Raw genomic sequence first — 14,050 nt, 5'->3', positions numbered from 1 at the left:
TGGAAGCTATATGCAGGAGAATGAAACTGGATTATTGTCTAACTCCATACACAAAAGTAAACTCAAAATGAATCAAAGAGCTGAATGTAAGTCATGAAACCATAAAACTCTTAGAAGAAAACATTGTCAAAAATCTCTTGGACATAAACATGAGCAACTTCTTCATGAACATTCCTTACTGGGCAACGGAAATAAAAAAAAAGTGAACAAATGGGACAACATCATGCTAAAAAGCTTCTGTACAGCAAAAGACACTATCAGCAGAACAAAAGGCAACCTACAGTATGAGAGAATATATTTGTAAATAACATATTTGACAAGGGGTTAACATCCAAAATATATAAAGAACTCATATACCTCAACACCCAAAAAGCAAATAACCCTATTAAAAAATGGGTGGAGGATATGAACAGACAATTCTCCAAAGGTTAAATTCATATGGCCATAGGCACATGAAAAGATGCTCCACATCAGTAATCATCAGGGAAATTCAAATTAAAACCACAATGAGATATAACCTCACACCAGTTAGGATGGCCAACATACAAAAGACTAAGAACAACAAATGCTAGTGAGGATGTGGAGAAAGGGAAACCTTCCTACACTGCTGGTGGGAATGTAAATTAGTTCAAACACTGTGGAGAGCAGTATGGAGGTTCCTCAAAAAACTTAAAATAGAAATACCATTTGACCCAGGAATTCCACTCCTAGGAATTTACCCTAAAAATGCAGGAGCCCAATTTGAAAAAGATAGATGCACCCCTCTGTTTACTACAGCACTATTTACAATAGCCAAGAAATGGAAACAACCTAAGTGTCCATCAGTAGATGAATGGATAAAGAAGAGGTGGTACATATACACAATGGAATACTATTCAACCATAAGAAGAAAACAAATCCTACTATTTGCAGCAACATGAATGGAGCTAGAAGTTATTATGCTCAGTGAAATAAGTCGGGTGGAGAAAGACAAGTACCAAATGATTTCAATCATCTGTGGAGCATAAGAACAAAGCAAAAATTGAAGGAATAAAACAGCAGCAGGTTCACAGAACCCAAGAATGTACTAACAGTTGCCAAAAGGAAGGGGACTGGCAGGGGTGCGGGTAGGTAGGGAGGAAGAAGGGGAATAAGGGTGATCATGATTAGCACACATAATATAGTGGGGGGACATGGGGAAGGCAGTATAGCACAGAGAAGACACGTAGTGATTCTATAGCATATTACTATGCTGATGGACAGTGACTGCAATGGCGTATGTGGTGGGGACTTGATAATGGTGGGAATCTAGTAACCGCAGTGTTGCTCATGTAATTGTATATTAATGATACAAAAATAAAAAATAATAACAACTCAGGCTTTGATGAAATCAAGGAAATTTTTTAATTTTATAAAAAATACATGTAAAATTATAGAATAACACTAATGTAGTGCAAAGAGGGGAAAATAGAGCTGTAAAATATTTATATTAGGAAAGAAAATATCTGTAACCAAGGACCTAAGTTTCCATTTTAGGAATCTGGAAAAGTAAGATCAAAGTAAACCCAAAAAGCAATGAAATAGAAAAATTAAAAGAAGAAATTCAATTAAATATAAAATAGAAACTGGAAGAAGTTAGTAAAGCTAGAAGCTTATATTTTGAGAGATCTACAAAATTGAAAAACTCCTAATGTGACTGAGTAAGTAAAAAAGGGAGCATGAAAATCACCAATTCCAAAGTGGAAGAATTAATAACCAGTAATTTTAGAGAAATTAAATTATTAAAAAATAATAAAAACTATGAACTCATGCCAATAAATTTGACACTTCTACTAAAAAAATTTCTTGAAATATGTCTAATGCAAATCAATATATGAAAAGCTTAAAAAATCTAAGTATCACTTTGTTAAGGAAACTGATGTGTTCCCTGCTGACCAATTAGTACATAAAAATTGTCCAACATTAGAAAAATTCAAATTAAAACCACCCTCACTAAAATAACCAAAAGTATAAAGACTCATAAATACCTGGGGTTGTCAAGGATGTGGAACAGCTGCATTCTCAAATATTGCTGACTGAATAAAAAAGTGTGCCAACAATTAGACAAAAAGTTTTCCAGTTTCTTGGAAAGTTAATAGACACTTACTGTACAGCCTTGTTATGCATTCCTAGGTGTTTACTTAAAGGGATCAAATATTTATCAGTACAGATAACTGAATATTCTTTGTAGCACTAATCATATTAGCCAATAACTAGAGACAATCCAAATACATTAACCAACTAATAGAGTTTTATATATCCAGCCAATAAAATCTACTCACTAACAAACATGAATAAAACATTGAATAATGCAATCAACCACCAGAAATAAATCTCAAATTTTATGCTTGATCCTAGAAGTAAGATAAAAAAGCATAAAACATTTTACAGTTCCATTTATATATAAATTGAGATTGTGAACTAAATATAATGACTGAAATTTGTTGCCTGGTGACAGAATTGAAGGGTGGAGAAGGATTAAAAAAGATCATGAAGAATTCCTCTCAAGTGATGGAATTGTTTTGTATATTGATTGTGGGGCTGAATTCATGGATGTATCTGTATGTCAAAACTCACCAACTTTTATACTTTGATTATTTACAGCTTCTTGTATGTGATTTAAAAAAGCTGAAAAAATACAACTCATTTTTGTGGAAATGTTCATTTTCCTAAAATATTCCATGTCATTTTCTTTAAGAGGAATGTACCTTCTTATCCTATTTTCATCAATATTGGTCATACTTTGGCCATACTTTGCCACAGTGAAAAGTGGGCAAAAGGAATGTGCACCCCATATTAGCATAAATTGTAAGAACCATTACCTGATTATTCTGCCCCTTTTACCCTATCTACCATGAATTCCGTTCAGAATAGGGCCTTATTCTGAATTATGACCTCTAACTGGAAAACTGCATACAGTAGAATCACAGAAAGCCCATAAAGGACATATAATACAGCAAAAATAATGCTTTGTATTATTATACATCACTGAAAATGGGTTATAGTTTTACTGCAGCATAACCTAGAAAAATGTAAAAAATCATATTCTAGCATTTAAAGTTTTAATATAGTAGAAATGCATTCTATCTACACTAGATACACAAATTTAAAAATATGAGATGCCTGACCTGAATAAACATTTTTCCAAAGAAGACATACAGATGGGCAACAGGTACATGAAAAGATGTTCAAAATCACTAATCATTAGGGAAAAGAAAATCAAAAACACAGTGAAATGTCACATCACACCAGGCAGAAGTATCACTACCCCAAAGACTAGAAATAATGAGTACTGATGAGGATGTGGAGAAAAGGGAACCCACCTACACTGCTAGTAGGAATGTACATTGGTGCAGCCACTATAGAAAGTAGTATGGAGATTCTTCAAATAACTAAAGTAGAAATACTATATGATCCATTGACTGTACTTCTAGGAATTTACCCAAAGAAAACAAAATCCCTGATTTGAAAAGATATATGTGCCCCTATGCTTATTGCTGCACTATTTACAATAGCCAAGATGAAAGAACTGAAGTGTGCATCAGTAGATGAATGGATAAAGACGAGGTGGTACATATACACAATTGAATACTACTCAGCCATAAGAAGGAAGAAACCCTGTTATTTGTGACAATATGGATGGATTTAGAGGGTATTGTTCTAAGGGAAATAAGCCAGGTGGAGAAAGATGAGTATCATATGATTTCACTTATATGTTTTATCTAAAACAAAACAAAATGAACAAAATGGCAATAGACTCATAGACACTCAGAAGTGACTGGTCGTTATCTTAGGGAAAGGGTTGGGGTGGGTGAATGAGATGAAGGGGATAAAAAGGCAAAAAAAATCTCAGTCATAATATAAATCAGTCACAGAGATGAAAGTACAGCAGAGAGAATATAGTCAATAGTTCTATAACATCTTTTTGTGTTGACAGTAACTATACTAGCTGGGGTGAGGATTTAATAACGTATACAGCTGTCAAATCACTATGTTATATACTTGAAACCAATATAATGTTGTACATCAGCTATATATCAATTAAATAATAATAAATAAATAAGAGTATGAGATGCCTAAAAACTTGAAAGAAGTATTTTTTGTGATAAGAAATATGATTTCACTGAAACATATGATTAGAATTATAATCCTCTTTTATGCTTCAATAAATATCTAGCTTGAGTAAACCTATTATTCCTATCTGGATTCCAGTCTCTAGTCTCTTCCATTACAAAATATTTAGATGGAGGGAGATAATATCTAAAATTCCTGTGTACTTTAAATTTTAACAGTATGAGGGTATTATAAACAAAATGAAATATTTAGAGGGATGAAGTTAGATTAATGAGCACAGTTTTATTTTGATTGAATTTAAATTATTGCTTTATGTCTTAAAGTCCATCTTGGCTCTTTCTCTCAAAGGTCAAACAATTTTGGAACTTATCAAACAATTTAAATAAAAACTGTATACTAAGCACTAAAAGAATGTGTACTACTAATATGTTCTGAGAAACATGAAATTGGTTATATTTTAATTTAGCATGCATAGCTAAAATTATTATTGTTCACCATAAATACTTGTTCTCTTCACAGCTACTATATAGAATAAATTTCATAGCTTATATTACATTGGGTGAATATTATATATATGTTTGTATGTCTGATCTGTAGTACTTTTAATGCTGTTATTTTCATTAAGAATCCTATATATTAAAAGTATGTTTCAAGCTTTTATTTGTTACTAATTCATGAACATAAAAGATTTAAATATCCAGTTTCTTTTTTCTAAGGCATATCCATGAAAAGTTACATATTTATAATTATTTAATACTGGAGCATATTCCTATAAATGACACAAATTCTATTTTGTATCTTGAATTCTTTAATCTAATATCTACAAATGCAACATTCATTTTCAAATTTTCTTAGCTCCTCCAGGTCATTAAAAGTTTATAGGTACTGGAAATATGGAAAAATTGTAGGGAAGAACTACTTGGAGTCTGTTTTCATCCAGCAAAAAATGGCACATTTTGATCCACTGATCAAGGGAAAATCAAACCTATACAATAGGTATAGATAGTAAGCTAATGGGAAGAATTATTTATGGCAAATGAAGAAAAACAATAAGCCCTTGAAAGTTAAAAGCCATTATATTCCAACCTCCTATTGAAACCTTGGATTTTTTTTATTAAACAGGGCCTAAACTAGAAACAGCATCCTTTCTAAAAGGCAGGAAAAGCCCTTGTCATTTAAAAAAGAAAAAAAAGTATAATTAATTCCATTCCACATAGAAAGCGGTAATGAGAAACAAGACTAAAAGTGCAGGAAAGGTAAATAAATGAAGATTAAGGTAGAAACCAAATAAATTAGAAAACCAAAAAATAACCAATCTTATTTAAGTGCTAAAAAATGTTCTTTACAGACATGAAAATAAAATTTATAAATTTTCAGATAGCACAAATACAAAAATGAGAATAAGAAAATATACATACAAAATATTATTTTTCCTTAAAAATCTTTGTTATTGAAGTGAAACACATATACAAAATAATACAAAAACATAATACTACCTATTTTCCTTCATAACCATGTCTAATCATAGCTCTTTCCTCTGCTGCAGTGAGAAGAACACTATGCTGACTTTCAACACAGCTGTGTAATAGTTCATAGATTATAAGCACACCTAATTTTATTGTGCTTTGTAGATACTGAGTTTTTGACACCCTGAAAGAGCAAGACTATCAGTCCCATTTTCCAACAGCATTTGTCGTTTCTTGTTTCTGTGTCATATTTGGTAAATTCTCAACATGTTTCAATCTTTTTCAATATTATTATATTTGTTATGGAAATCTGTCATCACTGATCTTTAACATTAGCCCTGTAATTGCTTTGGGGTGCCTTGAACTGCACTTTTAGAAGAACAGTGATCTTTATAAATGTGTGTGGTATTTTGACTACCACACTGATTGGCCCATTTCCTCATCTTTTGGGGCTCCCAATTCCCTGAGACACAATACTGAAATCAGGCCAATGAATAACCCTATAATGGCTTCCAAGTGCTCAAAGGAAAGAAGGAATTGAACATCTCTCACTTTAAATCAACAGCTAGAAATGACTAAGCCGAGTGAGTGAAGCTCAGATAGACCACAAATTAGGCCTATTGTGCCATTCAGTCAGTCAAGCTGTGACTGCAATGGAAAAGTTCCTGAGGGATATTAAATATTACAGTTCAGTGAATAAATGAATGATAAGAAAGCAAAACAGCTTTTTTGCTGATATGGAGAAAGTTTGAGTGGTCTGGATAGAAGATCAAACCATCCATGACATTCCCTTAAGTCACGGCCTAATCCAGAGCAAAGTCCTAATTCTATCCAATTCTATGAAGGCAGAGAGAGAAGAGGAAGCAGCAGAAGAAATGTTGGAAGCTAGTAGAGTTTGATTCATGAGGTTTAAGGAAAGAAGACTTCTCCATAACAGAAAAGTGCAGGTGAACCAGCAGGTGCTGATGTAGAAGCTGCAGCCAAGTTACCCAAAATATCATGTTAAGATCATTAATGAAGGCAGCTATAACAGACAACAGATTTTTCAATGTAGATGAAATACACTTCTATTGAAAGAGACCATCTAGGACTTTCATAGGTAGAGAGGAGAAGTCAGTGCCTGGTTTCAATGCTTCAAAGGACAGGCTGACTCTCTTTTAACGACTAATGCAGCTGGTGACTTTAAGTTGAAGCCAATGCTCATTTGCCATTCCAAAAATCCTAGGGCCCTTAAGAATTATGCTAAGTCTACTTTCCCTTTATTTTATTAATGGAACAACAAAGCACATCCATTTATAGTGGTTTACCGAGTATTTTAAGTCCACTATTAAGAACTACTGCTCAGAAAAAAATGATTCCTTTCAGAATATTACTCTTCTATTACTGACAATGTAACTGGTCACCCAAGACCTTTGATGGATGAAATGTATAACAAGATTAATGTTGTTTTCATGTTGCTAACACAAGATCTATTCCATGGATCAAGGAGTCATTTTGACTTTCAAGTCTTATTATATAAGAATATATTTCTTAAGTCTATAGGTGCCATAGAAAGTGATTCCTATGATGGATCTGGGCAAAGCAAATGGAAAACCCTTTGGAAAGGATTCTCCATTCTCGATGCCATTAGAAACATTCATGATTCAAGAGATGAGGTCAAAATATCAACATTAACAGGACTTTGGAAGGTTTATCCCAATCCTTGTGAATGACTTTTAGGGGTTGAATACTTTAGTGGAGAAATTAACTGCAGATGTGGTAAAAATAGCAAGAGAACTAGAATAAAAAGTGGAGCATGGAGCGTGAAGATGTCACTGTATTGCTACATCTCGTGATGAAACTTTAATGGATGAAGAGTTGTTTCTTTTGGATGAGCAAAGGAAGTGTTTTCTAGAGATGGAATCAACTCCTGGGGAAGATGCTGTGAAGATTGCTGAAATGACAACAAAAGATTCAAAATGCAGGGACAGAGTTGGAAAGGATTGACTCCACTTGTGAAAGAAATTTTAATCTTTAATCCGGGTAAAATGATGTCAAACAGCATCAAATGCTACCAATAAGCAGTTCATGAAAGGAAGAGTTAATTGATGAGGTCAAGTTCATTGTTATCTTATTTTAAGAAATTGCCACACCCCACCCTTCAGCAATCACGACCCTGATCAGTCAGTAGCCATCAACCATCAGCACCAAGGCGAGACCCTCCACCAGCAAAATATTACCACTTGTTGAAAGGTCTGATAATGTTTAGCAATTTTTAGCAATAACGCATTTTTTAATTAATGTATGTACATTGTTTTTCAGACATAATACCTTTGCATGCTTAATAGACAATAGTATCACATAAATCTAACTTTTATATACTAGAAAGCCAAAAAATTCATTCAACTTACTTTATTGCAATATTTGCTTTATTGTCATCTAGACCCAAACCCACAATATCTCTGAGGTATGCCTAATACATCTAAATGCTATGATCAATTAACATTTTTTATATTTATTGTTTCACACAACAGTTGTCTTTTAATTGTTGTATATTGTTCCATTTCAAGAATAAATGGCAACTTGGTTATCTATATTCGTTTTAATCAGTCATTCAGTTTTTTTTCAATGTTGGGCTCCCATGAAGAACACTATGAGCATTCTTGTTTCTGACTTTTGTTATACCTCTTTTATACATTTATTTTGTGACAATCCCTAGGAGAGGATTTGATGCACCGGTGGGTATGCATATGTGTGCATATGAGTTTTCAGTAATTACAGAAAATTCTTAGCTGTTTCTCATTAAATATATATTCTCCTTCATCTCTCTAACTTCTGGAATTCCAATTACACATGTGATAAATTGTTCGATATTCAACACTCTTGTATGCCTCTTTCAAATTTATATTTAGTTGAAAAATATGACAGTGCAAAATAATGTCTTTATTGCTAATAAAGTTGATTAGAAAATATGAATCCTGAAGAGTATGGCAAGAAGGATATGCTAACATTCTTTAGTCTGATGAACACAAATTAATCAGGTCTTACAAACATAAGCTTCTCTCACAGGGGCAGAGTTTGCATGATTAAAATTTCTAATTACAAGAAAAACAAACCAGAGTGCACTATCTCTGAAAACACTCAGTCACTGAAACTCCTCAATTACATATGCTTTCCTCTTATTCTGGATAGGAATGAGAAAGGCATAAAGTCAGTCTAGGAGTGGGTCTCAAAATATGGTCCCTGGACTATCAGCCTCGGAATCATTTTAGGAAGTTGTTGAAATACCAGTTTCAGGCTCCACTTCACAATCGCAGAATCAATTCTCCAGGTGATTCCTATTCACACTAAAGTTTGGGGATTTAGATTACAGATTCTTGTGTGTGTGTATGTGTGTATGTATAAGTTTACCTTATAGATTCTCAACACTACCTGAATATTGGAACTCTTAAAGAATAATAATTTCCAAGCCATTCTAAACCAGTGCAATAGCAATGTCTTGGGATAGAGACCTGCACATTGTGTATGTGTCTGTGTGTGTGTTTGTGTTTTTAGGAGCGTCACAGGTGACTCTTATGTTTAGCCAGCTTTGGGAACTACCAACCCAAGCAGAAGTCCCTTCCAATGTAAACATGAGGCCAGGGGATGATGGTTGCCTTTAACAAAATTATGATATGTAACATTGATTTAATAATTTCAGCATATTGTCTTTCTAAATATGGCATTAATCTCAATCTAGAATATTTAAATTTGGACAATTTCAATCTTACAAATTAAAAAATTCCTTCTGCTGATGTGTATCATAGAGAAAACAAATGCCATTCTTATGCTTGTGTGAAATTCAAAATAATATAGTTGAACAAATTGAACTAAAGTGAACAAAGTTACAAGATATTACATTACTATGAACAAATCAAAGCTATTCCTATACACCAGCAACAAAAAAGATAGATAATGAAAATTTAAAAATAATAAAATTTGTAATAGCATCATAGAACACAAACAGGTAATAATAAATTTAATATCAGATCTTCAAAACACAACTATTATTGAGAAAACTTAAATAAACACAGAGATATATTATGTTGTAAGTCAAATGACTCAATACTATCAATGTCAATATTCCCAAATGGATACATATTAAAATAACAGAATTTTTAATTGGAGCACAACTCTATAATTGTAATGCAAAATAAAAGGACCAAACGATCAATAAAGTTGATCAAAGAATGGAGATTTCCTTTAAATTAAATTAAAACATGACAAAATCTATGGTGATAGAAGTTAGACTAGTAGTTATCATTGTGGCTGGGGACATTGTGACTGCAGGGAAGCAGAAAAGGGCATTTGGGGTGATAATATTCTGCTTTATTATGTATATATTGGTCATGTGTAAATACTGAACTATAAAATCATATGTTCAGTTTTCTTAATGTAATTTGAATTTCAATTCAAATGTAAAAGAATTTGAAAATTTCTTAAATTTTCAAAACAGGATGATTGTGATCTCCACTAAAAATTTAATAGGGTGAAATATATAGAGCACAATTAGTGAGTTATATTTTACACCTTTATATATACATATATATTTTCAAATGCAAAATACATGCCTCCTTAGTCAGACCATATGCTTCAAAATATGTGAAATAAACATATTAATTTTTAAAACCTCTGTATCGAAATATAATTCACATATCATAAAATTCACCATTTTACAGTATATAATTACAACTGTAACTGCAGTCAATTTTAGAAGGCTTTTATCACCTCAGAAAGAAAGCCCATCCCTTTAATTATCACTCCTTCCCTTTATTATTTCCTTCTTTTGGCTTGCTTTAGGTTTAGATTGATATTCTTTTATCATTGTTATAATTTGGAAAGTTAGGATATTTCAGATTTTTCTTCTTTTCTATTATAAGTGTTTACTAGTATATCTGTGCCCCAAGAACTGATGTATGTGTGTATATGTATGTATGTGTGTGTGTGTGTGTATACATACATACATATATACATATGTCCTGCACAGGCTTTTAATGCATGAGTTGCATGAATGGGCAATTCATAATTTCAAATATCTACACCTCCTGAATTATATCCTATTTGTCTACATGCATGTATATATGGATTTATGGAGAATCCCTGTTCAGGGCTAAAGCTTTAAAAAACTTTCTTTTTGGTTTTCCTATGGTTTAATGTAATATGCTAGCATATCATAGATTCACACAAGATTTCTCCTGAATGACAGTGCAGAAGGAAAATTCTCCTAATGAGAAAGAATTAGAACAATACATGTGATTATTCAATTTTCTGAATGGGAAAATGGCCAATGATATGAATTTATACCAATTCATAGACAATGGCTGAACACTGACAAAGTAATAGGTATAAGGATGGATCTCCTACTATATTTAATTTTATAACAAAATATATGGAACAATTTCAGACAAAATGTAAGGAAAACTATTTTTTAGACAATAGAAAAGATACGAAGGACTGTGATTTTAGATAAAACTAACCAGCACAGAGAGAAGGAGTCCAAACAGAGAGTAGTGGTTGCCCTGAGCAAAGGGAATAACAGTTAACAGACTTGCTGACAACCAAGATGGCTGGGATTTGCAGGTCAAGGAATTGAAGAGAGCAGCATGGAGCAGGAGTACAAGACATCTGCACAGGGATTACTTTGACTCTTTGAGCAAATAATAAACTTTAAGTGACCAGGACAAGACTCCACAGGATCTGGTAGAGAACACATACTGGGGACAGTGAGCTGAAAACAGATGCCAGGAATGGAAAATTCATGGAGATGATGGAGGTCTACCAACCAGGAAAACCTTGTTAAACTCTCCAGATATTCAGTTAATGTCCCTGAATGGCTGTCCCTCAGGACTAACACTATCCTACCCACATAGTAAAAGCTGTCTAGACATGTCCTAACAAATATGGAAACCAAGCCTGAACAGGGTCAAGATGAACTACCTGAAAATAAACTGTCTATTAAAACAAACTCAAAGATCATGGGAAGATGGCGGCATGAGTAGTTCAGAGGAAATCTCCTCCCCAAAACATATATATTTAGGAAAATACAATAAATACAACTATTCCTAAAAGAGACACCAGTGGATGCAGTACAACAGCCAGGATACATCTACATCTGTGAGAACTCAACATCACACGAAGGGGGTAAGATACAAGCCACAGCCAGGCGGGACGCAAACACTCCCCGACCCCAGAACCCAGGGGGAAGAAAGGAGTCAGAACGGGGAGGGAGTGAAAGCCCAGAACTGCTAAACAGCCAGCTCTAGAAATCTGCACCCGGAGCACAAACACAAGGTGCACGGGGTGCTGGTTATTAGAGAAATGGAAAAGCAAATCCTGTGGGCAGGTCCCTGCAACTGGCACCCCTGAGAAAAAAGAAAAGAGAGTGTTTTCTGCAAGTCTTAAAGAGCTATGGGGACCCCATTGCTGGACGAAGTTGTGCCGGCACACTGAGCCAGCAGCTGGGAATCCCGGGGAACCTTAGGCGCCCTAAACCCCAGGGAGGCAGTGCAGCTCTGAAGCCCCTCATGGCACTAAGCAGCTTGACAGTCATTCCTCCAACTGACACGGACCCCGACACACCGGCCCAGTAGCGGGAGAGTGGCAGCATGTGCCAGGGGCAGCGGCGCCGGAAGGGACCGGGAGCAGATTGCGTGTGCCAATAGCACCAGAGGGGGCCAGAAGAGGCTTGTGCAAGCCTGCAGTAACAGTGACCAAACACGCCGGGTGCGGCTCGCGCACACCGGCAGCAGTGGAGCCAGAGGAGCCCAGTAGAGGCCCGCGCGGGAGAGCCCCCGGCACACCTGCAGTGAAGCAAGAGGGAGCAGGTGCACTCCCAGTAGCCGACCAGAATCCCAGCCTAACGCACAGTCGCCCAGTTCAGACCCAAAGGCTGCTGCTGGCACACAGCTCCCTGGCAGGGGCACTGCTATCACGAAGGAGTGCACCTGGCATGCCTGCCACTCCCCGCAGGGCTCCATGCTGCTCTGATGGAGACCCTGCCCACAGCAGCTTAGGGGACTAACCCGGTGGCTGCTCCAGGAGTGCAGGTAACCGAAATAGGCAGCAGAGAAGGGCAAGGCATCCAGCAAGCAGGAAAGGACTTTCTTCTCCCAGCTGACACACCTGCAACCTGCCTACAGCCACCGCTCTCACCATGAAAAGGCAAAAAAAATTTAGTCCAGTCCAAGATAGTTCAGACAACACCTGAGACAGGATCTGCAGAGACAGACCTAACCAGTCTCTCTGAAAAAGAATTCAAAATAAAAATCATAAACATGCTGACAGAGCTGTAGAGAAATATACAAGAGCTAAGGGATGATGTCCAGAGGGAGATTACAGAAGTGAAATAAACTCTGGAAGGATTTATAAGCAGAATGGATAAGATGCAAGAGGCCATTGATGGAATAGGAACCAGAGAACAGGAACGCATAGTAGATAACACAGAGAGAGATAAAAGGATCTCCAGGAATGAAACAATATTAAGAGAACTGTGTGACAAATCAAAAAGGAACAATATCTGCATTATAGGGGTACCAGAAGAAGAGAGAGAAAAATGGATAGAAAGAGTCTTTGAAGAAATAATTGCTGAGAACTTCCCCAAACTGGGGGAGGAAATAGTTGCTCAGACTACGGAGGCACACAGAACTCCTGAGAGACAGGACCCAAAGAGGACAACACCAAGACACATAATAATTAAAATGGCAAAGATCAAGGACAAGGACAGAGTATTAAAGGCAGCCAGAGAGAGAAAAAAGGTCACCTACAAGGGAAAACCCATCAGGCTATCATCAGACTTCTCAAAAGAAAACTTACAGGCCAGAAGAGAATGGCATGATATACTTAATGCAATGAAACAGAAGGGCCTTGAACCAAGGATACTGTATCCAGCACAATTATCATTTAAATATGATGGAGGGATTAAACAACTCCCAGACAAGCAAAAGTTAAGGGAATTTGCCTCCCACAAACCACCTCTACAGGGTATCTTAGAGGGACTGCTCTAGATGGGAGCACTCCGAATAAGAACAGAGAACAAAACACCCAATGTTTGAAGAATGGAGGAGGAGGAATAGGAAGGGAGAGAAATAATCATCAGACTGTGTCTATAATAGCTCAATAAGCAAGTTAAGTTAGATAGTAAGGTAGTAAGCTAACCTTGAACCTTTGGTAACCACGAATCTAAAGCCTGAAATGGCAATAAGTACATATATTTCAATAATCACCCTAAATATAAATGGACTGAATGCACCAATCAAAAGACACAGAGCAATAGACTGGATAAAAAATCAAGACCAATCTAAATGCTGCTTACAAGAGACTCATCTCAAACCCAAAGACATGCACAGATTAAAAATCAAGAGATGGAAAAAAGTATTTCAGGCAAACAACAGAGAGAAAAAATCAGGTGTTGCAATACTAGTATCAGACAAAATAGACTTCAAAATAAAGAAAGTAACAAGAAATAAAGAAGGACA

This window comes from Manis javanica, chromosome 6, assembly GCF_040802235.1.
Source record: "Manis javanica isolate MJ-LG chromosome 6, MJ_LKY, whole genome shotgun sequence".
NCBI classification, from domain to species: domain Eukaryota; kingdom Metazoa; phylum Chordata; class Mammalia; order Pholidota; family Manidae; genus Manis; species Manis javanica.
The sequence above is the reverse complement of the archived record's forward strand: the minus strand, read 5'-3'. Positions refer to the sequence as shown.